General features: G+C 65.8%; 1 long non-coding RNA gene across 1 annotated transcript; it reads right to left on the reverse strand.

Moving 5' to 3' along the window:
• Nucleotides 1-22,462: 22,462 nt before the first annotated feature.
• LOC122474694 lies at nt 22,463-24,137 on the reverse strand. Its single transcript, XR_006294982.1, has 2 exons — nt 23,545-24,137; nt 22,463-23,209 (listed from the first exon to the last, which is right to left on the reverse strand). It is a non-coding gene; the product is annotated as an uncharacterized LOC122474694 (long non-coding RNA).
• Between the last annotated feature and the right edge of the window lie 2,718 nt (nt 24,138-26,855).

Below are 26,855 nucleotides of genomic sequence, written 5' to 3' on the forward strand. Positions count from 1 at the left end.
CCCGGTAAGCTGGGGCCTGGGTCAGAGCCCCCAGGCCCCGGAGGCCTGTTCCTGGAAGGGTGAGGGCTCCAGAGACGGGCAGCCAGGGACCGATGCTCCCAGGTGGAGGGGAGGTTCGTGGACACCCAGAAACTTTCCCTCCCTGACTAGGAGCCAATGGCCTTTGAAGTGGGAAGGTCTGCGGAGGCGGGATGAGAAGGTCCAGGGCTATAATTAGAGAGGTTTCACTCTCTCACACACACACGGAGCAAACCCAGCTGCAGACGCCCAGGGCACTGCTGGCCCGGCCCCCCAGAGAGGACCCCGGGCAGGGTCTCTGGGCTCTGCGCCTCCCTGGCTCCCACCCCTGAGGGGGCGGATGGCTGGATCTGCACCCCCAGGGCCGCCCACCCATTTCATGACCGCGTAGCGGGGGGCCGGGGGGCCCTTCCCTCGCTGCTGTTCGGTGGTCTCGGGGATCCTTGGGGTAACCTCAGGGCCTGGGAGTGCTCCCTTTGTCCCTCAGCAGCACCCTGCCACCTGGCGTCCAGATCTTGTTTCTGGAGAATGAAGGGTGGGGTGGGGACCCCTGGAGCTTTAGGCCGAATCGTGGCCAAACCCTGGTGAGCTTCCTTCCCCAGGGAACGGGGCACCCACAGGAGGCCAGGGTCCCAGGGCTGTGCCGGTAACCCTCATCCTGGCCCAGGCCCAGCTGCCCCCCACACTGGGCTGCAGCTGGAGGGGGCTGGGCTCAAGCGAGGGTGAGCAGATGTGGGGACCGGATGGGGGTCCCACCCTCACCCCTGCAGGCCAGGACGTCCCTGCCTGGACAGATCGGAAGACAGGGCCTGGAGCCCAGCCTCCCATCCAAGGGCTGGCGTGGGGCCAGGACGTACCGACGGCCCCATCCCCCCACCTCTGGCGGGCAGGGCCTGTGCCAGGGAAGGAGGCCAACGGCCGAGTCAACAAGGGGATCCTGGGTCGACGAGGAGAACGGGCTGGAAGGTTGGGCTGCGGGCCCGAGCTCCAGCCACTCCTGATTTACCCTTTCTGCCTAAAGCCGGGGTCCTTGCCTGTGCTGAGCCCCCTGCCCCAATACTCCTTACCTCTGCTACCTCTTACCCATCTCTCAGGTCTCAGCCAGGATGGGGGCTTCCGCGGGGCCTTCCTGGACCCCCACCCGAGTGCATGTTGTGCACTCCTCCATCCCTGTGCACCCCATCATCGCACTGACCACACTAAGCATAAATCCTAGTGACTGTCCTCCTCTGCCACTGGTCTGTGCGGTCCGGAGGAGAGTATCCACCCATCTGCCCATCCATCCATCCATCTGTCCATCCATCCATCTGCCCATCCATCCATCCATACGCCCGTCCATCCATCCATCCATCCATCCACCCGTCCATTTCCCCATCCATCCATCCATCCATCCGTCCATTTCCCCATCCACCCATCCATCCACCCATCCATCCACCCATCCATCCGTCCATTTCCCCATCCATCCATCCATCCATCCGTCCGTCCATTTCCCCATCCATCCATCCATCCATCCATCTGTCCATTTCCCCATCCACCCATCCATCCACCCATCCATCCATCCATCCATCCGTCCATTTCCCCATCCATCCATCCATCCATCCATCCATCCGTCCATTTCCCCATCCATCCATCCATCCATCCATCTGCCCATCCATCCATCCATACGCCCATCCATCCGTCCATTTCCCCATCCATCCATCCATCCATCCATCCGTCCATTTCCCCATCCATCCATCCATCCATCCACCCATCCATCCATCCATCCGTCCATTTCCCCATCCATCCATCCATCCATCCGTCCGTCCATTTCCCCATCCATCCATCCATCCATCCACCCATCCATCTGCCCATCCATCCATCCACCCATCCATCCGTCCATTTCCCCATCCATCCATCCATCCATCCGTCCATCCGTCCATCCATCCATCCATCCATTTCCCCATCCATCCATCCATCCATCCATCCATCCATCCATTTCCCCATCCATCCATCCATCCATCCATCCATTTCCCCATCCATCCATCCATCCATCCATCCGTCCATTTCCCCATCTGTCCATCCGCCCATCCATCCATCATCTGTCCATCCGCATCCACCATCCATCCACTTCTCAATTTACTCAGCACAGATTCTTGCAGCATTCACACTGGGCCGGGCTCTGCTCTGAGGGAGGTGACACCGAGGAGAAAACAGAGGCAGTCCTATGGAGGAGATGCTCTCAGGGGCGTCCTGCAGCCCTTCCTGGAGGGGCCACCTGAGCCGGGTCTCTGCAGGGAATGCTGAAGCCGGGACTGGGGAAGGACTGGGGTGAATTCCCGCCTATTCCTGTAGTGCTCTGGAGTGCGGGGCCTGGCTCCTTGTTTCGGGGACAACGGTGCCTGCCAGCACAGTGTGAGGTCACCTACAATACATCACTTCAGGGAATGACCTGTTATGGGGGTGGGAGGGGAGGTGTGTGCCTGCCCAGCAGTCCCTTGTGGGCACACGCACATATCATTTCTCGCATCTTCCGTTGCCCGGACCCAAGCCCAGCACCCAGAACCGGACATCCAGAGCCCTGGGGAGTGGTCTACCCATGCCGCTGGCGACAGGACGAGGCCCTTTTGACCAGCGCGAGGCCAGGAGGAGGGCCTGGACCGGGGCTCCTGCCCGCTCCAGGCAGCCCTAACTCCCCCACCCCTTGCCATGAGGGGCAAGTCCCAGGCGTGTCCCCTTCCTCTGACAGCAAGTTCCTTCCTGGCCTCCCCAGGCCTGTCCCCGCAGCACTGCCAGGAAAGCGGGCCCTCCCCCTGTCAGAGCGAGGGCACAGTGGATTGTCCCAGGGACCCCTGGAGCGTTCCCTGCCCACAGCCCCTCCAGCTTCAGCCGCCCAGGGGCAGGAGTGGGGGTGGGCCGCTGGCCGGGACAGGGCCCTGAAAGGGGAAGTCACTCTGGTGGCCAGAACTGCCCCCGGACCCCTCCTTACTTCCGAAGGCAGTCGGCTATTGATCTGCTCAACCTTGCAGGATGGAGCACGGGGAGCTGGTGGATAACACCACGGACCCCAGGCCCAGGCCCAGCGAGGAGGACCAGGGGAGCAGAGGAGGAGGGTGAGGGACAGAGGGGTGTCGAGTGGGGGCCCTGCACCACCTGCCCTCCCTGGGAAGGAGGTGAATGGAAGACATCGGGGTGCGTGCGTCGACAGAAGGAGAGACGTTTTTCAGATGGGGGGGCGGGGGCAGGGGGAGGACGGGTTTGCGGGCAGGGCGTCCCCACGCCTTGCAAGGGCCCAGGAGCGCAGCGAGTTTGGGGGTTAAGGACCTCAGGGCGGGGCCGGCCGGGCTGAGGGAGACTGAGGCCCGCTGTGGGCGGGTAGCTGGGAGAGCCGTGTCCTCTGAGGTGGGAGCGGGGCTCTGACCCTCCGCCTGGTCACGGAAGCGCCTGGTCAGCCACTCAGACCGCCAGCCCCGTGGCTTTGCGGGAGCCCTGCCTGGGCCAGTCCTGACTTCTAAGAGCAGACGTGCATCACCCCCTCCGACCCCGGCTTCCCCACACGCCCTGACTCCACGATGCCGGTCACGCCGGGCTCTGGGCAGACACTCACCCCTCCAGAAACGTCCTCAGCCCGCCTGAGGCGGGCCGGGCCGGCTCCGGCCTCTCTGGCACCCACTTGGCCACGGGACCAGTCCACACGGCGTCTGGTTGGCTCCTTTGCGGTGTCTTCCCACCCAGAGGGGGCACGTCCCCGGGTCGGAGGCTTCGGCTTTCTGCGGCTTTCGTCCCCAGGAGGGTCAGCGGGTGCATACAGTGGAGCTTAATTAGTGAATGTTAAGTGAACAGACGGAGAGCTGAAACGTGGAGACAGTCCACAGGATCACAGCTGTGGACAGTCAGACCTTAGATGGCCTGGGGCAGGTCCCAGCACCACCACTTAGCCCGGGGGTGGGGGGCAGGTTGGGGGACCGCCCGCGGCCCGGTGCTTGCTGGCTGCCCTGGGTCACGCTTGTGAGGGACGGGGCACCTCGAGATCCTGAGGAAATGGTGGTGTGGCCCTGCAGGCCCTGCGCTGACCAGCCTGCTGAGGCGCCCCCTGCCCCCGCCCCCAGCACCCCCGGGGGCCTCAGGGCCGGATACGCCCGGCCCGTTACCCTACACCGTTGACACGCAGGCGCCTCTCTGAGCCCGTCTGGGACAGCAGAAGCACGTCTCACCGCTCAGCCTGGGTTCTGACTTGCTAGAGACCCTCAGAGCCCAGGCCCCACAAATGGGCGGAAGGACCACTGATGGCTGTGCCCATCAGTGGATGAGCCGTCACTGCTGACTTCCTGAAGGAGGAGGCATTGCCCTGGCCCTTTGGGGGCTGAGGGTACCGGCCGAGATGATGGAGGAGGTGCCTGGAGGTGCGGAAGAGGGAAGTGTGGGGCCTGTCGGGTGCCGTGCGGGACCCTGGGGCCCTGTCCAGAGGGGCTACAGGTGAGGCTGGGGTAGGGGGATTCTCTCCGCAGGGGCACTTGGCTCTTGTGAGCAGAGGGGAGCCCTGTAAGGTTCCTGAGCACGGGAGGGCCTGCAGTTGGAGGCTGATAAGGCTCCCTTCCTCCCTTCCCAGGACCCGCCCAGCGGCTGATCTGGGGGCTTGGGGGAGCCCTAAGTGGTGGGATCGGGGCCCGCAGGGACGCGGATTTCCTGTCCGGGAGCCACGGTGTCGAGGACCCCAGCCAGCCACCAGCCCTGATACACGCTCCGTCAGGAAATCCTGGCCCCGGGGCAGCCCCCAGCTCAGGGAGGCTGGAGCCCGAAGGGATGATCCCGTGGGGGACAGCCCGTGGTCCTTCGAGCAGCTACCGTGGCCCATGCCACGTGCCCTACCATGGGCCCAGGCCCCCAGCCCCCCCCTCAACTGGGGTCACAGTGCCCCCATCCCCCCGGCCCCCAGACCCTGTCAGCTCCTTGGAGTGGTGACAGGGGCAGTTCCGACCCCGACTTTCCTGGCTGCTCCCACGGCCACTTGGGGGTGAGCCGCAGACGCCTCCAGGAGCTGATGCGCATTAGGGACCCCCTCCCCGGGAGAGTGCACAACAGCACAGAACTTCGCGCCCCATCTTCAGAGGGTCAGGGGATTACAGACCAGCTAGGGAGGCGTCCGTGGGCCTCAGGCTAGGCCCTCGCCAGGAAAAGAGGCGTCCCTCCCATCTGACAGGTGGGGAAACAGAGGCCCAGAAGGGACGAAGACGTGAAGCGAGTCCCGGGGTTGCTGGCAGCTGGAGAGAGGGGCGGGAGCCCCCCACCGCTCTCCGGGCTCCCACGGGGGTGCGCAGAGGCCGGGACGGCCGCACCACCCTGCCTGGAGATGCGGGGCCAGAGGCCAGCCTCCAGCCCGCTGGCCCGGCCACAGCCCCAGGAAGCACAGAACGCCCGTCCTCCCCCGTCCGGCCCGGCCCAGGCCCCACCAGGATCCCCAGCACGGATGAGAGCCTGGCCTCAGGACTCGAACCCCAGCTGCGACCCCCAGCTGGCTGAGGGGACTGGAGTCACCCGTGGTCTCCCTTGGCCTCGGTTTCCCCAACTCACAGTAGCCGACCCCAAGTACCTGACAGAGCCCTGGGCCCTGGGGCTTTTACTGGGGACAGAAGTCACGTCTCAAGAACAAACACCGGGAGATGCTACACCTGGCCGCAAGCCCCACTCTGCCCCTCGCCGGGTAGGTGTCCTCGGGCGGCCGGCTGGACCCCCCCACCCCGGGCCTCAGCACCCCCGGCTACACCAGGGGGATAAAATTCAGGCTTTTCCGGGGTTGGGGAGCTGCTGTGCACAAAGTGGGCAGCACTCCATAAATGGGGTGACCAGCGGTGCCCAGATCCCGTCCTCACTGCGCCCTCCCAGGCCTGTGACCCAGCCGGAGTGACGGGACACTCGGCGGGTGCAGGCACTCAGAACCGCCCCTGATGGGGTGTGCGTGGAAACAAACGGAGCAGCTCAACCCAAAGCCGCGGGACGCTGGGGAGGGGGTGGTGGCAAGCCGGGAAGCTGGGGCAGGGGTCCTCCGGTCCCAGTGTCTCCGGAGACCTGGGTCTATGCCACCACGACTCTTCCCAGGACAGGTTGAGGAGCGGGCACGGGGCGCGGCTTCCGCCAAGAATGGGACCGACCTGGAGGCCCCTGGGACCGCCGGCCCCGCAGATGCTCCCCCCCCCCCCCCCGCCCCAGGGTGCCCGCCCTGCCTCCTCCTGGTTTCAGAGCTCGTCCCACGTCTCCAGGCTCCTGGTGGCAGGTGCACCGCCCCTCCCGGCCTGCCCCCCTCGCGGCCCGCGGGCTCTGGGGACGCCCCTCCCCCGCCCCTCCAGCTCCAAAAATCGGCCCCTGGAGACACGGGAGACGCCGTAGGCCTGTCCTCTGCCACCATCTGCCAGTCCTCAGAGCGAGTGGCCGGCCGGCCAGACGACCGTGCGGCACGCTGGGCCCGCGACTGACTCCCAGGCACTGAGTCCACCCGAGTCCAGGGGCTCCGGGAGCACTGCTGGGGGTCCCGATGCACCTTTCAAACGCGCCCCCCGGAAGCCGCCCTGGGGCCCCCTCATCCAAGGGGACTTCTGGGCCCCGACCCCGCTCGGCCTCGGTCTCTGAGCCACACCAGGCTGTCTGCTCCCGGGGAGAGGCTCTGTCCGCACTCCCCCAGGCTGGATCCCGGAGGGACGGCAGGTGCCCCGCAGCTGTCACCCTGGCCGTGAGTCCCGTGAGTCGGGGAGACCTGGCCAGAGTGGGCTTGTCCCCGCCCCCTTCCCCGGTCGGTCCTCAGCCTGGAGGCTGCCCTGAGGGTCCCGGGAGCCCCTGGATACAGAGTAGTGCTGAATCACACCTCCCGGAAGCTGGGGTCAGGCTGCACTGGGGTCTCTTGTCAGCGGAGAGAGCCGTCCGAGGTGCTCAGAGCCCAGACTGGGAGCGGCCCGGCGGCATGGGTCGTGACAGGCGGATGCCAGGGCAGGAGGAAGAGGGGTGGGCAGAGGGGAGAGGTGCCCGGCAGGTGTCTCCGCACCAGAGCGTGGGACACATCCTCCCTGGATGTGCACACACACACTCGCTAGCACTCCCCTCGCACCCACTCCCCCAGTGCACACGTGCATGCACACACTCGCTTGCACACGCACTCCCCTGGGGCACACGCTGCTGCCGGGTGCAGGCGGACACAAACACACACGGTCCCCTTCCACCCTGTCTCCATCTCCCCCTCTCCCCCTGCTGCTCTAGCCGCTCCAGGGTTTTGAGGGGTCTCTCACCCTGGGGTCTGGAGGCCGCCCAGGGAAACTGAAGCCCAGTGGGGCCGCCCGAGCGGGCTGGGACACGGGGTACGGAGGGAGGGCGGGGCACCAAGGTGCCAGGAGGCGCTGCCCTGCCCCGATGGCCCTGAAAGGCGGCTGTGGGCCCCGGCCGCTACCATTGAGGCCGCAGGGCCCGGGACAAAGGGCCCTCTGTGCTGCCATTACACGCGCCTCACTGCCAGGGTTAAGGTGGCTGAACGAGCCCCTCGGAGGTGACCCCCGCCCCACCCCTCTGAATGCCAAGGCCCAGGGAAGGGACAGTGGCCATTACCTTGCCCACCCCCAGCAGAGGCTGGCAGGGAGGGGGTGGGTGCTGGGCCCCGAACCTCTGCCCCTCCACCCCTCTCCCTCCCTCCCAGGACCACCCTTGGCTCCCACCTTCGCTGCCCCTTCCCGGGGTCCTGGGGTACCTCCCAGGCGCCAGGCCCCACCATCTGCAGAAACGCCACGGGATGTGCCGAGATCAGGTCTCAGGGCTGGAGGCCGGGGACGCCGGGAGGCCAGTGTCCCAGCAGTCCCATTCTAGGGCCAGGGGCTGCTGGGTCGCCTCCCCTGTGGGGTCTTCCCCGTGAGACCCTAGCAATCGGCTTGTGCGAGGAAGGCGGGGGCAAGGGGTGAGGTGGGAGAGTAGCTGAAGGAAGGGGGAGCTGAGAGGAGGGCGTGTATTCCTGGAGCTGGAAGGGCGGGGCCTGGCTGTGTGCGCTCCCCCTGTCACGGGGGCCTCCGGGCTGGGGTGGGGGAGGAGGGAAGTCAAGGAAACACCCAGGGAGCGGCACCGAGACCCCCTCTGGTCTGTCCTGCACCCCCCCCCCCCGCTCTCGTCTTGAGGCAGGAGGGCCGGCCTCCCGTGGGGGCCTGCCTGTCCCCGGGACTGACCCCTCACGACCAGATGGGACGGGCTGCTTCTCAGGGTTCGGCGCGGAGCAGGGGAGCTGCCCTGAGGTCACAGTTCCGAAGGAGCCACCGAGGCTCAGCCCCAGGCTCCTATCTGTCAGGGCTTGTTCTGTGGTCCCCACGCACATGGGGAGCCCCTGGCTTGGGGAGAGGGCACCTGCCGCTTACTCCGTCCGATTTGCTCACGGGGCCAGGGTCCCAGGCCACTCTGCCCGGTGGGGCGATGACCCTGCCAGCCCAGGCACCCGTCCACTGCTGGGATTCATCTGTGCCTGGCCAGAGCCTGTCTCTGCTGAGCATTCAGGGTGATGGCGGGGACTGGAGAACCCTGCGGGTACCATAGGCCCGTCCTGGGCCCTAAAGGGCAGGAGGGACTCAGCCTGCACAACCGGGCCCTGCTGACCGAGAGCCCCGCCCGCCTATCGTCATGAGCCTGAAGGTGAGCATTTGGGGCCAGCTCCTCACCCGGACGGTCCCGTGTCCACCCTGAGGCCAGCAGCAGGAACCTGTTCTCACCAGGCACTCCCTCAGCCCGCCTTACTCTGGGCCTCAGTTTCCCCATCTGTAAATGGGCCAGCGGTGGCATCCCAGGATTCAGATGCTCTCCCTGGCCAAAATGGCCGGGGACCCTGCTCTGGAAGTTGCTGGGCCTGGAGGAGAGGACTGTGAGGTGGGGGGAGGGCAGGAGGTGACAGACGACCCGAGAAAGTCCGGGTGGGCAGCCCCAGGCCCAGGGGTAGGTTCACGCTCTCGCAAGAGCCCCACCCCTCCCCTCACGACCCACCCCTACAGTCCTGGAGCACTGATGACCCCCAGGTCCCCACCACCTGGGCCCCCACCTCTTCCCCTCCGAGGGCCTGAGGGCAGCGTGTGCTACCTGCCAGGGGTCGGCAGGGTGCGAGCCAGCCCCCCTCTCCGAGCCCCTCCACCGAGTTCAGTGCTGCCCTAGCCCACAAAGACCCCCCCCCCACAAAGGCCCGCATCCCAGACAGGGGAGCCTCAGCAGAGAGCGGCCAGGGAGCCCTGCACCGGCCTGGCCCTGGTTCCCACTGGTGCTGGAGAGGCTGGCTCGGGGCTGCCCCCTCCCCTGCGAGTGCCCCCTGCCCCCACTGGGCCCGGTCTCTAGAAGCATCTTTGGGGCTGAGGGTGGTCCAGGCCTGTCCAGACTGGTCCCCACTCCTGGAAACACATTTCCCCAGCGGCCCCGCGGACCTGCCTCACGTGGCACAGCCCAGCCCCTGGCACCCCTTTCCTGGGAGCGATGGGGGGTGGGTGCTGGGATGGGGCGGGGCCCCCAGCCCCCAGTCTTGGACGCAGTAAAGACTGAAACTGGGAGTTTCAGGTACGAGGCTGGGCGGGGGCCAGGCGGGCAGGTGAGCACAGCAGACCGGTTTCCTGATCCCCTGGAGGGCTCAGCACCTGACGCCGGCCTGGGTGGCCCAAGCCCCTCTCTTTCTGGTATCATCCCTTTTTCCCAAGGCAGGGAGGGCCCCCTCCACCCAGGGACGCCTGACAGAACCAGCCTGGGGGGCATGGGAAGCTGACGGGCTGCCTCAGTTTCCTCATCTGTAACTTGGGGGCAACGGCGTCTCGTCGGCAGGGCTGACGACCATCTCCCTCCTCTGCCCCCAGCTGCGCTGCCTCCCCGGGGTCTCCGAGTCACCCACCGGGATGTGGGTCTGGAGGGGGTCTGTCCCCCCTCCCCCCCCAGTCCCCCAGCCTCATGGAAACCAGCCAGGCCGGGCTCGGACGCCTGCTTAATCTTTCACTGAAAAGATAATTTCTTTCTCTGCCATTGTCGGGCTCTGGGGCGGGGGTGGGGGGACAAAGGGGCTTTTGTGGAGACCGCTCTGGTGCGACCCTGCGAGGCCCGGCATTTTCCCTCCAAATGTAAGACCCTGTAACGGGAAGTTTTTCTCATAACCCCGCCTTTTCTCGAGTACAGATCACTTTTGTTCCAGAGGGCCAGCACATGGCGGCAGGGAGGGCCTTGCAAAATGTCCTGTGCGCCCTGGAAGGAGGGAGGGGCAGGGGGTGGGCGGGAGGGACACTCCGTGAGTGCATGCGGGTGTGGGGAGGGGTTTAAATAAACACAGTCCTCAGCGCCCGCCGCCCTTGGGGTTGGGAACGTCCCTCCTCGCCTGGCAGAAGGGACAGAGGGCACCGAGCTGGGGTGCAGCCGCCATGCCCCGTCAGCCCTCTCCGCTCCTGCCGCCGGCCGGTTGGCCGTGGCGCTCTGGGGGTGCAAACTCCAGGGGAAATCCCACGCGCACACGAAATAAAAAAAAAACCACCATGGTTTTTCACTCTCCCGGCCAGAGAGCCTCTGTGTTTTCTCTACGTGTTTGTAACTCTAGCCTTGCTTCACAAAACTGGAGCTACTCCCATTCACGCCGTCCTCCCCTCCTTCCTTCCTTTGCTCCTCCATTCATTCATTCCACAGCAGTTACCATCCGGCTCAGGGCGCCCTACCTTCCAGCGGGTGAGGTCACGGGGCAGACCCCCAGTGACATCTAAGAGCGTCTAACAACACAGCGGAGCGCTCGCTGGACCTTTCGATGTGCTCTGCGCCCCGCGGTGTAGGAGTCGTGCCGGCTCCCGTGGACGGACCTGTGCTCAGTGCAGCCTAATGTTAAAGCCACCGCTTGTGTACGAGGCACAGCCCGTGGGCCAAGTGCTGTGGCTAATCCCGCCCTGCAGATGAAGAAACAGAGGGTCAAAGAGACCCCCTGCTCTGCCCACCGGTGAGAGCACTCGGTCTGCTGGCCTGAGCAGCCAATACGGTCTCCCAGCTCCCCGAGCGGGGGGACCTCTCTGTCCCTGGACGGAGTCAGCCCCGTCTGTGGCACCAGTCCCTCGGGAGCTCAGCGGGGCCGCGGCCGTGGGACCAGGCAGGCACTTTCTCCAACATCGTTTCGTGTTCTCAGGATCCCCACGCCTGTGAGGGCCCGGGGGACAGAGGATGAAACCCCAGCTCCGGCCGGGCCTCGCCGGGTGAGGCAGCTCCCTCGCTGGTGGCCCCCTGGGCGCCTTGCCCCCCCCCCCCGGAGGAGACACCCCGGTAAATGGTCTCCATGGCGGCCTCCAGCTTCATCCACGTCGCAGCAGGTGCCAGGATCTCCCTCCTTTGAAGTCTGAGTGATGGTCCACGGTGTGGACGGACCACGCGTGACTTAACCCATTCATAAAGTGACAGGCACTCGGGTCGCCTCCCCTGATTTACTGTTGTGAGCACGGGGTGAGCAAGTCTGCGTGCGCATCCCCGCTTCCCGTTCTGGGTGCGTGCAAGGTAGGGCCTCGCGGGGGCTGTGACGGGCATCCCCTAGTGACTGGTGACATTCAACAGCTTTTCGTGGGCTTTCAGGCCGTTCCCACGTCTTCTTTAGAGGAATGTCTGCTCAGGCCCTTTGCCCACGTTCGCATCAGCGTTTGGGTTTTGTCGCTGAACGTAGGAGCTCTGCACGAGGTCCGGACGTGGACTCCTTGGCGCTCACGTGGTTTCCGAGCGTCTTCACCCAGCCGCGCCCTTTCCCCGCGCCCCCGGGGCGCACAGGTTTGCGTCCTGGCGCAGTTCCGTTTGTCTGTCTCCTCGCGGCCTGTGCCCCCAGCTTCTTCATCCCCGGGGGAGCTCGGCGTGGACGGGCCCTTCACCGGACCAACGGCCGTGAGCGAGGCAGCCGGCCACGCAGGCACGGGCGGCAGGCTCGCGGTCCAGCGGGAGGGGCACACGAGGGAGCCCGAGGATGAGTCACGGGCACCGGGAACCGGAGGGAAGGGCTTCCCGGAGAAGGTGTCGAGCTTCAATGCTGAGGCCTCAAGGGCGAGGGACAGTGACCAGGGCCTTTGCTGGGGCTCTCCCAGCGGCACACGTGAGGCCAGGGCCGCGGTGAGGCCAAGGCCGCGGTGAAAGCAGCGTCTGGGCAGGTGCAGGGGCGCTGAGACGGGAAGAGGCAGCCGCTGGAGGTGCCCGGGCAAACCCGGGGAGCGGGGAGGGGTGGTGAGGCCACACACAGGTCCTCTGGGGTGTGTCCATTCCCGTGGGCCCACCCACCTGCCCCTCCCCAGGCCCCTCGGTACAGATGGGGAAACTGAGGCAGGCCGCTGCGGGGGGGGGGGGGGCAGCCCTGGTCGCGGTCGCTTCGTGCCCCGTGGGCAGCACTGTGTGAGTCCCCCGAGGCCCAAAGGACCACAAACGGGGCTGCGAGCAACAGAAAGGTCTCTCCCAGCCCTGGGGCCTCAACTCTGAAAGCCGGTGTGGGATGGCCGCTCTCAGCCTCGCCCGGCCTCTGTCCTCACGTGGCCTCCCCTCTGTGCCTCTGTGTCTCCTCTTCTGAGGACACCTGGCCCCGGACGCAGAGACCCCCCCCCCCCCCCCGCCCCCGCCCCGATCTAGGATGATTTCACCCTGAGATCCTTGCCTGATTACACTCGCAAAGACCCTATTTCCAAATGCAGTCACTTTCTGAGGTTCCGGGTGGATGTGAACTGGGGGGGACCCTGCTCAGTCCGCGGCAGGCGGCTCACCCCACGGCCTGAACCTGCACACAGCTCTCCCTTGCTCTGGTCCCTGCTTAAGACTGACAGTCCCCTGGGTCCCCAACAACAGTGCCAGGGCGCCCGGGCAGGGTCTCTCAAACCCACAGAGGCCAACAGAGCACCACGCTGCTTTCTCACAGCTACGCGGCTTCGACCCCGACCCCCGGGGCCCCGGCTGGCTCGGCGGGCGGAGGCTGCGACTGACTCTTGACCTCAGGGTTGTGAGTTCGAGTCCCGTGTTGGATGTAGAGAGCACTTGGAAATAAAATCTTTAAAAAAACACACACAAGGAACGCCTGAGTGTCTCAGCGTGTTGAGAGTCTGACTCTTGGTTTCAGCTCAGGTCACGATCTCACGGTTCATGGGTTCGAGCCCCGTGTCGGGCTCTGTGGTGACAGCGTGGAGCCCACTTGGGATTCTGTCTCCCGCTCACTGCCCCTCCCCTGCTCACTCTTTTTCTCTCAAAATAGGTAAATAAACTTAACAAATATATACATAAAAAAAAGCACAAAAGACAACCCCCCCCCGACTCCTGACCGTGGAGGAGTCCTGTGGCTCCCTTAGGCTCCTGGGCCGACCCACGTCTCTGCCATGGCACCCAGGGCCACCAGCCCCTGCCAACAACCCCTGACGGAGAGGCCCCTGATCCTTCCCGCAGGGCTTCTCAGCTTATCGCCTGCCACCTCCAGTCCCACCAGATTCACCTGGCATCCTCACCACAGTGAGCTCTGGAATGTTCCATGCCATGTCCTGATGGAGCAGGCGCCTCAGGCCCCCAGTAGTCACGGCAGGGAGCCCTCGTAGCCCGGGGCACCCAGGAAGCGTGGGGGACCTGCCATGTTCCTGTAGAACCTACAGGATCCTTCGAGGAGGCCCGTGCTCCCCTTCGAGGGGTCGTCTCTGGGCCTGGCCCTGAGCAGCCCGGGCCCAGAGCCCAGCGAGAAACGTGCGTGTCCAGGGCCGGGGTCGGCACTTTGCCCTTGCCGTGCTTGGCCGCGTGGCTGGCTGGCCTCACCCGCAGGCTAACCGGCCTGAGGACTCGGGTCCTCCCCTGGGGCAGGCGCCCTGGCAGGCCTTCCGGCTCTGCTGCCCCTTAGGCCACCGGCCTCGGCCCTGGGATAGCTTCCGTCAGAGGGGCTGGGGTACCAGGAGGCCAGGTTCCCGGCCGCGTCCCCTTCCGTCCCCTCGGCTCCCAGGGAACAGCAGCCACGGTGCGTCTCAGCCGAGCTAGACCTGTTCCTCTGCACCTTCCCTACCTCGTTAGCCGGGGGCCGAGGGGGGACGGCTGCTGGGGAAGCAGAGATGGGCAGACACGGACGGAGGGTCCTCTGGCCTCTTCCGAAGCTCCTCTTGTGACCCGCCCGCCTTGCCTGGCCTCTGCCGCTGGGCCCATGTGAGCTGGGTCCCAGAAGCAGCTCCAGGGTTAAATCCTGAACCACGAGACGGCACCCGTATGTAAAGAGACTCTCCCGATCCAGGCTTCCTGGCACAGCCCCTGCCCTCACCCGGCCTCCTCCAGATCCCCGGGTACATGGGAGGTAGCGGCGGGCCCTGCGGCCTCTCCGTGCCCGGGCCCTTCCCTCCCACTGCGGCCAGTGTAGGGACTGGCCTGGAGACGGGGCAGGCGGGTCCTGTGGGGCACCTGCCCAGACAGCCTCTGCTCAGTGCCCGGGCCAGGGGAAGGGGCCGCTTCTGGGAGTGCCCTCTCCTCAGACACCCCCGCTCCAGGTCACACGGTCCCCTCTTTCCGGGTCAGAGCCCTGACTCTCCCCCCAGGGACTTGCTCTGCCTCCCTCCCCTGTAGTGCCTGATTCCCACTCTGATCCTGGAGCCCCGAGCCACCCAGCCCCAACGCTGGCCGCAGTAGAAAGCGGGGGGCCGGCATGACCCTCATTGCCCGTGGGTGGAGGGGAGGACAGGCTGAAACCAGACCTGACCCAACTGTGCCGCGATCCCGCCATGCCTCCCGGGTGCTGGAGAGACAGATCCCCCCACCCCCCCAAGGCGGGGCGGGTCTGTCACCCTCCTCTTGACCCTGGCAGTGAGGCCCTTCAGCCATCTGGCAGGACAGCAGCCAGGTTCCAGAACCCGTTCTGAGCACCCCCTCCCGGGGCCAGTGTGGGCCCTCTCAGAGGCCGACCCAAGGCCAGGATGCACACAGCAGGAAGCGCGGACACAGAGGGGACACCGGGACAGGAGGGACAGCCTTAAGGTGGCGGGGCCTCCGTGCACAGGGAGGGGGATCGGAGGGACAGTGCGAAGCACTCACCCCAGGGCTCCCAGGACAGGCCGTGTGTTTCCATCTCCGGCCCCACGACACTGTCACTCCTGGACGCTGACGGCCTGTGTGAGGACCAAGTGGGTCAGGATGCAGACACCAGCCACAGAAGTAAGGGGACACAGGTAGAGCCACAGAGTTAGGGCAGGAGAGGAAGGGAGAGGTGGGCACAGTGAAGGGCTGGGATGGGGACCAATCGTGAGTCAGCAGGCAAGAGAAGGCAATCTAGGAGGGCTTCCTGGAGGCTGCCAACCCAAGCCTCGCTGGAGGCCCCTTCTACGGGGCATCTGGAACCCACTAGATGGATACATTGTTGCCTCACTCAGCAGCACAAACCCAGGGAGAGGCGCTGTCACAGTCCCCACTTTCCGGAAGAGGAAACGGAGCCCAGGGTGGCCAGGGGGTACCCAGAGCGCCCGTCTACAGTCTCCCCTTCCTCTCCTCCAGCCCCTCAGGCGGCAGCTTGTCCAGGTCCCCAGGTGGCTCCCTCTCCGGGGGGACTGGCTGCAGGGCCCAGCTCCCGGACCATCCCCCCCCCACCAGCTACAAGCTCCCCCAGGGGCCACATCTACTGCCCCGAAGCCACCTGTGTCTCCCTTCCACCTTCGCACCCCCTCACTGGCTCATCTCAGCAGGTAGAGCCCCAGAAACCGGGGCCCTGCTGACCCCTCGCCTGCCATGACACCTATGACGCCTGCGTCTAACCAGCCACGAGGGTGAGCTCCTAAAAATAACCATAACCCACAGTACCTTCTGCTTAAAGCCCTCCGGACTCCCCACACCAACAGGACCAGGGTCCCAGTGCCTCCTTGTGGCCCGGTGGGTCCTGCATGAGAGGCTCTGCCGGTCACCATGATGACCGTCCTGCACCGCCCCCCCTGCTCCCCCACAGCCTTGTTCCCTTTCTTTCTGTTTCTCGGAGGCACCAAGCACCCTCCTGCCCCGGGACCTTTGCACAAGCTGTTGACTCTGACACAGCTCCGCCCCTGCTCTTCTGGTCACTTAAGTCTCAAGGGGCCTTTCTTGGCCACCCCAGGGTGGCCACGTGTGCCGCTCCCAAAGCCTGGGTCTCAGGTGTGTGTGATGAACCCCTCAGAGCAGAGCCTGCCCGCACTCTGTCCTCTTCGAACGAGTGTGTGAGTGAGGATAGGAACTACCTTCACCCCAGGCCGAGAGGCTCTGGCTGGCCCCTCTGTGGGTGGGTGTGCCTTCTGTCCTTCCAGGGATCCTGAGGGACCCCTGCCCAGCTGCAGGTTCTGAGGGGGCCAGACGGCTGGGAGCATGCCGAGGGGCTGCTCGGGGGAGCCCCTCGCCCACCCCAGGGGCTGTTTCTTGCCCTGACCCTCTGGGGTTCAAAGGGACCTTGGGGGGCAGACCAGACCAGCAAGAGAGGAAATCCTTGTATTTGTGTTTATTTCCTGGTGGTTCATTGTGAAGCAGCTTGGGGGGGGGGGGCTCCTGTTAACTCTTTCTCCCCTGAATTTAATTGTCCCCCTTCCGGCCAGTCTCCTCGGGCTCCCGGGCGCCTGGGGAACCGCTTTCCTGAAGCCGACTCCCAGTGGGGGGAGGGACTTAAAAGCACAACAAATCAAAGCCACGGCTATAGATAAGCCCAAGTGTGGAGTCTGAACCCGGAAACGTGCCCCAAGCTGGTTCCTAACGGGGGAAGGGGGCAGACCAGGAGCCAGGGGCTGGGCTGGGACCCTGGGACCCGGAGGGGGGGACCCCTCCCGGTAGCTGGGAGGAGCCACGCTAAGCCCGTGGGTGGCTCTGGGGATCCGGGGCCGGGGGAGTGCGTCCGTGCAAGTTTTTCCCATGACCTCACCCGGAAGGGCCGAGCACGGGAGGTGAGCCACCCCCTGGAGCCGCTGTCGGGCCGGGGGTGGGGGGCTGCCAGTGCCCCCGCGTCTTCTTCCAAGGCTCCTGGAGCAGACAGATCCGTGCAGGCGGTCCTGAGCCCCCCACTGACCTCGCACCCACCTGCCCGCAGCAGGCCAGACCACCCGGCGCGGCCTGTGTGGCCCACGCACGGCTCCCCTGCAGCCGCTATAGAAATGCGGGCCGGGGCTAAGCAGACACAGGGGCCCCGCCCGGGGGACACGGGCGGCCCCACGGAGGGTCCCTCTGGGCCGGGCAGAGGCCAGCGGAGTCATCCCCGTTGGCAAAAAAGGAAACTGAGGCTGGAGGAGGTGGAATGACAGCCACAGGCAGGGGGACAGATCTGGGCCAGGCCTGTGACCGCCAGTGACTGCCTCTCGCCAAGTGCCCCCTGGAGATTGGGGACCTAGGCGGCCGGGGTGGGGGGCGCCCGACACAGCCAGAGAGGTAGCCTCCCTCTCTGGTCGCCCCCCCCCCTCCCCTGGAGGGACTGGACTCCGCCCCCGAGTCTGTTCTCACAGCCCCGACTCCCACACTGTTCCCGCAGAGGCGACCCCCACCCCCACCTCCTGGAAACACCAACCAGATGTTGGGACTGCGGCCTGTTGGGGGGGGGGGGCAGGAGGAAGTGGCTGGGCGGGGGGGATGTCGGCCCGGAGTGCAGGCAGGCCTGGCAGGGCTCAGAGCTGCCCCGGGGCCTTCAGAGAGAGAGACAGACCGGAGCCCATGCTGCCCCCCCGCCCCGTTGTTCAGATGGGGGGGTACCGAGGACCTGGGAGCCCCAGGGCAGACCCCACCCGGGCTGGGGGAGCACAGGCCTCCTTTAGGTCCCAGCCTTGCTGCGCCTCTGCCCCCTGGAGCCCGCCTGTCCTCAGGGGGGCACCCTGGCGGTCACCGCGGAGTGTGGGTGCTGTGGGTGTGGGCCCCACCCGACCCGTGGGTCATCACGGAGGCACGGAGCGCCTGCCTTTGCCCGGGGACGCCGCGGCCTCACGTCACCACCTGCCCCAGAGCGCCATGTCCTCCAGACCCGGGCCCCGGAGCCTGACGACAAGCCCCTTCCTGCCCCGCACGTGCAAGCATACGTGTGCAAACGCACACGTGCACACACCCACCCACACGCGCGTGCACCCACAGCACACACGTGCCTCCGGACACGCACACTCACACCGGCACATATGCGTGTGGGTCACACACACGTAAACAAGCTGCAGACTCACCTCCCCACAAGCCTGTTGCAGGATCTGTACCGGGTGCCGGTCAGGGAGCGGGAGGGACCCAAGAGGGGACCGCGAGGCTGCGTGATGCCCAGGGCAGAGGTGGGGAGACAGGGCACCTGCCCAGAGCTCCCGTGCCCCCCAACCTGCTCCCTGCACAGAAGGGCCAGGGCCAGCTCCCCAGGGACGTCTAGAGGCACCTCCTCCCCAGGGTGGGCCCCCGCCTGGGCAGGGTCCTTGAGAACAGGACCCTCAGGTCCCACGCACAAAGTGCATATGTCACCGGATAAACAGTCGCCGGGTATTTCCTGCCTGACCCCGGCCTAAGCACGTGAGCGTGTATGACCCTGTGCCTGGGAGACCGTGGGAGAGCGCTGTGTGCGCGCGAGCGGGCCCAGCCGGGACCCCGCAGGGGCGAGGGCATGGCCGGCGGCCCACCTCCCCCTTCCCGGTTTGTGGGGCGGGCTGGGGGCCTCCCGCAAGGCTGTGCCCCTTGCTGGTGGGGCTCTGGCCGCACGGGGTCTGCTCCTACTCAGCTCCGCCGGCCTCGCCCCCACCGGCCCACCGCCCGTCTGCCTCCCAGCCTGTGCCGGGAGGGGACCTCCCGGGGCCCCACAGGCCTGGCGCGTGGTGCACGCTGGGCAGATACTCGAGGAGCGAAGGGGCGAATGCCCACACGAAGGAGCCAAGGGCAGGAAGGTGGTTCAGGCCCAGGAGGGAAACGCACGGCCCATCGTCCTGCCCCTTCCGGAAGGGCCCTGCTCTGCACCCCTGCCCCCCCCCCCGCCCCACCTCCAGGGGACCGGCCGCGGCTGGCCTCCGACCCAGTGTGCCTGTGCCCTCTCTGTCCGTCTCCCGTCCCGCGGACGCACGCTCCCGGGCCCCCAGAATTGGTAGACTGGCCCGACGCACCCGGGCCCGAATCTGTAACCCCTCAGGTGGGGGGCGGCGGCTGTCGCCCCGTCCAGCGTCCCTGCTTCGCCGCTCCCTGGAGGGGCCGTGGGGGCAGGGTGGAGATGATGTGACGGGAAGTGAGTCAGGTGCCCAGTGACCAGGCCCAGACGGCCACTCACTAGCTGTGTGACCTTCAGCAAGTTGTTCACTGTCCACGGGCCTGTGAGTAGGGAGACCGTGGCTCCCTGCTGCTCCTGCTGTGCTGGCCTGTGACCCCGTGACCGTGACCCGAGGCATGCAGGGTGGGCCCAAGCGAGCCTCCCGCCCCCGTGGGAAGCCCCGGGGGGTGGAAGGAAGGCCGGCTCCAGCCAGCCCGGGGGAAGGGTGAATGCAGAGACGCCCCGAGAGCTGCTCATTGTGGCCAGGCCCACGGGAAAGAGGGAGGAAGTTGGGGGGTGGGGAGCCCTGCAGACCCCAAGCAGAGAGAGAGAGAGACAGGCTGCCGCAGGTGGGGCAGAGGCCCAGCCTCCCGGCCCACCCCCCGGAGACGGGTCAGCGCCCAGCAGGCCAGCTAGATAGTGGCAGCCACTGACATGTGCCTGGCCCGGAGGCAGCCACTGAGGGGAGGCAGAGAAGGGGACACGGCCTTGTGCCTCGGGAGACTGGCGGCTGGGAACTCTGACACACCTAGGTTGGGGTGTGGGAGGCCCCAGGAGGCTCCCTCTAACCTCGTGCCTGGGGGACATCTGACGATTCTCTGTGCGTTTCCTGGGGCCGCCTCAACACAGCTCCACAAGCGTAGGGGCTTAAAACAATAGAAATGTATTCTCTCCCGTTCTGGGGGCCAGAGTCCGGAGTCCCGGAGTGGGCAGGCCGCACCCCCTCTGAAGGCTCCCAGGGAGGGTCCAGCTGCCGGCGGTCGCCGGCGATCCCCGGTTTCCTGGGCTCGTGGCCGCGTCCCTGCTCCCCGCCCCCGTGGCCTGCCTCCAGAGAGTCTGTGTCTCTCCTCCTCTGAGGAAGCCCCTCACCGCATTTAGGGCCCACCCTAGTCCAGGAGCTCATCTCGAGGTCTTTACCTTAATTACCTCTGAAAAGACCCTTGTTCCAAATCAGGTTACATCCTGAGGTCTCAGGTGGGCATATTTGGAAGGCCACAACTCCACCGACCACAAATACCACGGACCCTCAGTCCAGCACAAAACATGTCAAGTGCGGCCCCTCGCGGGGCACCTCATCGGGCCCCCAGCAACCCTCAGGGCAGAGTTAGCTGGGGAGGGTGTGGAGACGGGAAAGGCAGAGACAAAGGCCAGGAGGCAGGGCGGGGGGGGGGGGGGGGGGGGGGCGCGCCGAAGCAGCAGCTGGGCCCTCCCCGCCCCGCCCCTCCGGTGACTGTCAGCTGCGTGAGGCTCCTGGCCGCACGTCTGCGTCTGTCCCCCTGTCCCCGCAGGTGGTGGCCCTCCTCGCTGAGGAGGTGGGAGGCCCTGGGCCCTGCGGCCCAGGGGCGGGGACGGCAGTGGCTGTGGGCAGGGCCAGGTCACGGAAAGGAGACACCCCCCGTGGGCCCGAGGGCCTGGGAAGCCTGTGGCAGGTGCGTCCCCAGCCCCCGCAGCCCAGTCAGGGCCGGGCTAAGGTTTCCCGAGCTGGTGCCGGGGCTGGGCCGGGGCCTCCCCGGTGCGGGCCGGCCCGCGACCCGGCTCCCAGGGCGCCGCAGAAATGTCCTTTTGTTGGCTGAACAAAGCAGCTTTGAGCCGGGCCCTTATCTTGGGCTGTGGCAAGATGGGACACCACCGATCGGGGCAGGAGCCAGCGGGCCGGCTTGGACGGGAGCCCCCCAGGCCAGGGGCGGCAGGGAAGGGCCGCGGAAAGGGGGTGAGGACAGGCTGAGCTGCTGGGGTCTCCCCCCGTGAGGGGTCTGTGTGGGCTCATGGAGGGCACGGCGGGACCATCGGATAAGGCGCAGGCAGACACAGGTGGGCACAGTGGGCACAGAAACACACAGGCTGGGCCAGGATGGGGGTGACGGGGGCCCAACGGGCCCAGGGCTGCTCGCCCCTGATTCATGCCTAGGTCCCTCTGCAGACAAAGCCCCTGACCCTGGACACCCCGAGAACAGGGCCAGGAAAAGTGACCTCCCGGAGTCCCCGGTGCCCAGCCTGCGGCCAGCCCAGCAGTGTCCCCGGGAGCTCAGAGGCTGAGCCAGGTGGCGAGGCGAGGTGCCAGGCAGACCGTGAGCTGGAGGGGACAGGAGGTCAGGACCCCTCATTCCATCCCGCGTCTGTGACCGGCCCGAGAGCGGCCACCCCCGATCTGTGTGGCAAGCTGGAGGGCCCCAGGGAGCCGCAGACTCCCTCCCCTGCTACGTCAGGACCCACCTCTGGCCTCCTCGGTGGACGGGTCACCAGGAGGAACCCCGGTGGTGAGGGGTGGAGGTCGGCCGGAAGCACGGTGACTCGACCCCATTGTCCCAACACGGGGGAGACGGCTCAGGTGGACTGTGTCCGCACAGGCCTGCAGGGCACTGGACCCGAGCACGCCGTCCGACTCCTCCCCCAGGAAGCCCTCACTGCCTGCCTCTCTCTCTCCCTGGTCTCTGTGTCTGGTGCACAGTGAGGAGTACCGGCTGAGTGAGGGAGGTGCAGGGGGGCCGCTGGCACAGGGAGCGGGGGCTCCAGCAGGAAGCTGTCTCTGTGGGCCCAGACACTGCCCAGCCCCTCCTGAAGGTGGGGACAGGGGAGCCTGGGCCCGAGCTCATCCCCTCCGAAGACGGGTCTGAGGCTGGAGTGGGGGTGCCCTGCCGGGTGAGGGCCACTCCGGGCAGACACCCTCCCTGCCCCCCAGACTCCTCGGTCACGGAAAGCCACCCTGGGGGCTCAGTGGGGCTGGGAACAGGCAAGACCAACGGCCCAGGGTCGGGGCAGGGGCCCCGCCGGCCACGCTCAGCGGCTGTGACTAGGTCTAGTTGGAGCCGAGCCCCAGAAGGACCGCTTTGTGCCATACGGAGCACCCCCCAGCCAAGCCCCCGGCGCTGGCCCTCCGCTGGCCTCCCCCAGTGTAGAACCTCCCCGGGGCCCCGAGGAGGGGGTTGGCCTCACATAGCAAATGGTCCCCTTTCGCCCGTGTTTAGGGTCCTTCTGTTTTCCTTTCCTCTGCCTCCCCCTGACTTTCCCACAAGCACTTTTGGGCATAAAAACACCTTCACAGGCATGACAGTTGCTGGACGCCTGCCCCGAGCTCCCAGCCCGGAGGGGCCTCGCGCACAGGCTCTGGCCAACACAGGCCCGTGGACTGGAGACGTTTCTCCCCCAAATTCCCAGGCTGGCCTTCTTCCTACGCGGCCCGTGCCCGGGACCCGAGTATGAAGATGACCCCGGCATCTTTGGGGCCGGGTGGGAAACAGCCTCGCTGGGTCGTGTGCTTTGGAGACGGCTGACTTCGACCAGGGGACGCTCGCCGGGTCACGCAGAGTCTTGATTTTATTTAGCACGGAAACAGTCTCGCGCAGACGCAGCCCCCGCGTCCTGGGAAATGACGGTCCCCGTGGGGCACTGGGTGTGGTGGCCCGCGTGGCGGCGGGTTCTGTGCGCACTCTGGCTTTCCAGAGAATGTCCTAGCGGAACCACGGAAGGACGGAGGCAGGCGGCCCCAGAGGCAGGGCTGGCAGAGGGCCCCGAGCCCGGCGGGGTGGCCGGGGAAAGCGACCGTGGCGGAAAGGCGACGTCCGGGCGTGTGGCACCTGGGAGGCCGCCAGGCTCCACCTGCCGTCCCGAGACCCCTCACAGAGGCCTCTGTGGGCGTCCCCTCGGTTTGCGGGATCCTTTCTTGGGGCGCCCCCTGAACAGTGCGGCTGTTCCGGAAGACTGGGTGTCGTCGAAGGCCTTGAAGCCCCACGGGCCCTTTGCCGCCGAGTCCCCGCGCCCCCAGCCCCACCGGCCCGAGTTGTCGGCCTCCAGCCTGGGGTTTGCCCATCCCGTGTCTCTGTTTTCATCTCCCCCCTTCGTGAGTTCATCCCTCTGCAAACACGTTCGAGGACAGAGCCTGCTGATCTCGTCACCTGCGCTCTGGGTGACTCGGCCACAAGGGAGAGAAGGGCGCGTGGAAAGTGTCGTGACGGGGGCTAGACCCACAGGCAGAAGATCAGCACTTCCAATGGGGGGGTGAGCAGTCCCGAGGAAGCCGGAGGCATGATGGGAACGTGGGACGAGCTGCAGGCAAAGGCGGTGAGGGGACCGGCCAGCCAGGAAGGGACGTAGGGAAGGGTGTTCTCGTCAGAGGGAACAGCCAGTGCGAAGTGGTAAGGCAGGTTTGGAGCGAAGTGAGGGAGGGGGCTCTGGCCGCTCCACAGAGCACAGTGAGGGCAGGGAGGGGGCCCAGTTAGAGGCCCCCAAAATAATCCAGTGGGTGGGGACAGAAAGGGTGCTTTGTGGCTTCATTCTGAAGTCTGACTTGGTGGGATTTGCCAGCGGTTGAAGAAGGGGGAGGTTGAAGCCAGTGCAGGGGGCGGGGGGTGGGGGGGCCCCAGACCGAGAGGGATGCTCACCGGGCACAGGGGAGGTGCCCGCTTGGTGCCGGGCGCTCGGACAGGGGCCTCCGTGGGGAGAGGTCCTGGCCAAGACGCGCATGTGGGGTTTAGAGCCCGAGGTCAGTGGTCGTAGCAAAGGAGGCGGGGAAGACACGAGAGGCAGCCGGGGGCGGGGGCCGGGAGGACGGAGACCAGAGGCCACGCTGCCACCGGGGCACCTCGGACAGCACGAGTGTGTTCTCCACCAGCTCTGAGACCACAAGGCAGACCAAGGCGGGCAGGGCCTCACTCCGCCCGGGGGTGGGGGCTCTGGGGGTGGGGGGAGTGTCTGGGGCCCCCGGGCGTCCCTGGCTGGGGCCGCCTCGCTCCAGCCTCTGCCCCGTCTCCGTCTCCAAGCGGCTTCTCCTCGGTGTCTGCGTCTCTCCCTTCCTATAAGGACACTTGTCACTGGATTTAGGGCCACGCTGATCCCGGGGGCTCTCATTTCAAGGTCCCCACCTTGATTACATCTGCAGAGTCCCTTTTCCACATAAAGTCACGTTCGTGGGCCCCGGGCATCAGGAGGTGGATGCGTCTTCCCGAATCCTTGGGACCCCCCCCTCCCCCCCCCCCCCCCGGCACAGCCTTGCCACCCGAGGGCAGGAGGGCAGGGAGGGGACGATTGCCGTGTCTCTCAGAGAGGATGGGTAGAGCGCCAAGGAACAGCCCCTGGGCCCAAGACGGGGACCCGAGTCTGGGCTCCTTCCCCGCCCCCCCCGCACTTGCCCCGTCCTGCCTGGAGGCGGTGTCCCCCTTCCCCATGTGCTGAGCACGGCCTTGGGTCCAGATGTGCAGGCCCGAGGTAAGAGAGGCCCTGGGGCTGAGGACGGGCTGGACTCTGGTTCCCCATCCTTGGGGAAGAGGCCCAGGCCTCAGGGTCCCCACGGGATCGACTGAGCCCCTTCCCACACCAGCCCAGCGTGGGCACCAGGGTGGGCAGGCTGGTCCGGGACCCGCCCCCACGGGACTGCTTCGTCCTGTAGGACAGCGTGGCCATCCTGGGGGCTCTCCCTCACTTGGGGATCTCCCCAGACAAGACCGCATTGTCACCACTGGTCCCACTCCAGAAAGGAGGACACAGAGCCAGGACCTCCGGGGGCCAGGCCAGGACCAGAGTGTGGCCTGCCTTGGAGCACAGGACCTTTCGACAGACCCAATGCACCCACCAGCCCCTCCACTGTGCTCACAGAATAACCCATAGAAAGAACCCCGGGCGGGAGAGGGAGCAGGGAATTGAACAGAGGGGCTGTCTTCTCCCGGCCGCCTCGGGTTCCTGGAGCAAGGAGGCATCGCTCTCTGGCGGGTCGCGGGGACGGGGTGGCGGGGGGGTGGGGGGTGCTCCCAGGCATGGCCCCAGTGGCCCTGGCAGGCCGAGAGGGAATCAGCTTACAAAGCACCCCCGCCACTCTCTTTGAAGCTGTCTGGTGAGGCTGGCAGGAGGCAGGAGGCCACAGTCAGTGGCCTCGCCACTCCAGGGACGGTGGCAGAGAGATGCTGGGGTTGGGGAGGGCCGGGGGTATCCCCCGGGGCTCATACGGTGCCCCCGAGGGCCAGACCCCGGGTGCTCTGGGGCTGGGTCACCTCTGACCCCCTGTAGCCTCCCAGCTCCAGCCCTGGGACCCTCACGTCGCCCCAGACCCCTCTTGCTCACCTGCCGGGAGGCCTTGGTCACACCCCTGGAATGCACGGGCTCTTCTCTGAGAGCCCAGGCTTCCTGCGACCTCCCCCCACCCCGTGAGCTCCTTGTGGTTCCGGCACCCGCAGACCGTCCCAGAGCCACGCCAGCCGGAGCTCTGGGACCCACGTCAACCAATCAAGTCCTCAAAACCCAGATGAGTCCCGGTCTTGGCACTGTGCCTCCCCGTCCTGTGGGCGGCTCCGCCCTCCACCCGGAGCCCAGAGACTGGTTCCCACGCTCTGCAAGTTCTGCCCTCGGGCCTGGGCTCGCTTGGCCCCAGGCTGCACTCTCCCTCGCGGTGTCCCCAATCCCTGCCCACACCTCCGAGAAGAGCACTTTTGCGAAACCTCCTCAAGTCACCTGCTCGCACAACCTGCGTGCCTCCTGGCCTCCGGACCGTCGGCTCTCCCCTCCGAGCAGCTCGCACACGCACCCCCGCTGGATGTCCGGAAGGCGCTGGACAAAACGCAGCAACATCCTTGATTGTAAAAAAAATCACACTAGGGGCGCCTGGGGGGCTCCGTCGGTTAAGCGTCCGACTCTCGATTTCGGCCCAGGTCATGCTCTCGCGGTTCGTGGGTTCGAGCCCCGCGTCGGGCTCTGTGCGGACAGCTCGGAGCCTGGAGCCTGCTTCTGATTCTGGGTCTCCCTCTCTCTGTGTTCCTCCCCTGCTCATGCGCTCTCTCTCTCTCTCTCTCCCTCTCTCTCAAAAATAAATAAAGTTAAAAATAATCATAATAAAATCTGACTGGACAAATACGCCCTTCACCTGATAAAATAGCCTCCCCCCAAACCAACGTCTTGCTCGTTGGGAATCTTCTGGAAGCAGAGCTGTGGAAGCCAGGAGCCGGGCTTCCCACACCGCACCACCCACACCGCACTCTGTTCTGAGGCCCGGCCCGCACAATTACAGGAGAGAAAGGCGTAAAGTCAGAGCCGCTGGGAAAATGAGGAAGTCATCATTATTTGCAGATGATTTTATTAAGCACCTGAAAAACAGAAAGATTTCAAACAATAAAAGAATTCCTTGAGACGGCAGGGACAAAAATCAATCCCCTCCGTGTGCACGAACATCAGCCGGGCAGGTGGGGTGTGAGAGAAAAGAGCCTCTAAATGACGGTTATAAAAATGATAAAATACTCGGAAATCAGTAAGAAACATGCCAGGTTCGCATCGAGAGAGTTTCGCGTGCAACCGAGGGTCACGGAGGAAGGTCTTGGCACGTGGGAAGGCCCGACCTTTTAAGGCCGACTCAATAACATGATCCCATCAATTCTCCTTAATAAATCCATCGTTATTAGGACACTTTGCTTTTAAAGTCTCACAGGTCTTTTTTTTTTTTTTAATCTTTCAATGTCTGTTTATTTTTGAGGGACAGAGAGACAGAGCGTGAGCAGGGGAGGGGCAGGGAGAGAGGGAGACACAGAATCCGAAGGAAGCTCCAGGCTCTGAGCCGTCAGCACAGAGCCTGACGCGGGGCTCGAACCCACGAACCGCGAGATCATGACTTGAGCTGAAGTCGGACGCTTGACCGACTGACCCACTCAGGCGCCCCAAACAGGACTTATTTCTAAATTAAACAAACTAATTCTAAGGTTCACGTGGAAAACTG

The sequence above is a fragment of the Prionailurus bengalensis genome, chromosome D4 (genome assembly GCF_016509475.1).
Source record: "Prionailurus bengalensis isolate Pbe53 chromosome D4, Fcat_Pben_1.1_paternal_pri, whole genome shotgun sequence".
Lineage (NCBI taxonomy): Eukaryota > Metazoa > Chordata > Mammalia > Carnivora > Felidae > Prionailurus > Prionailurus bengalensis.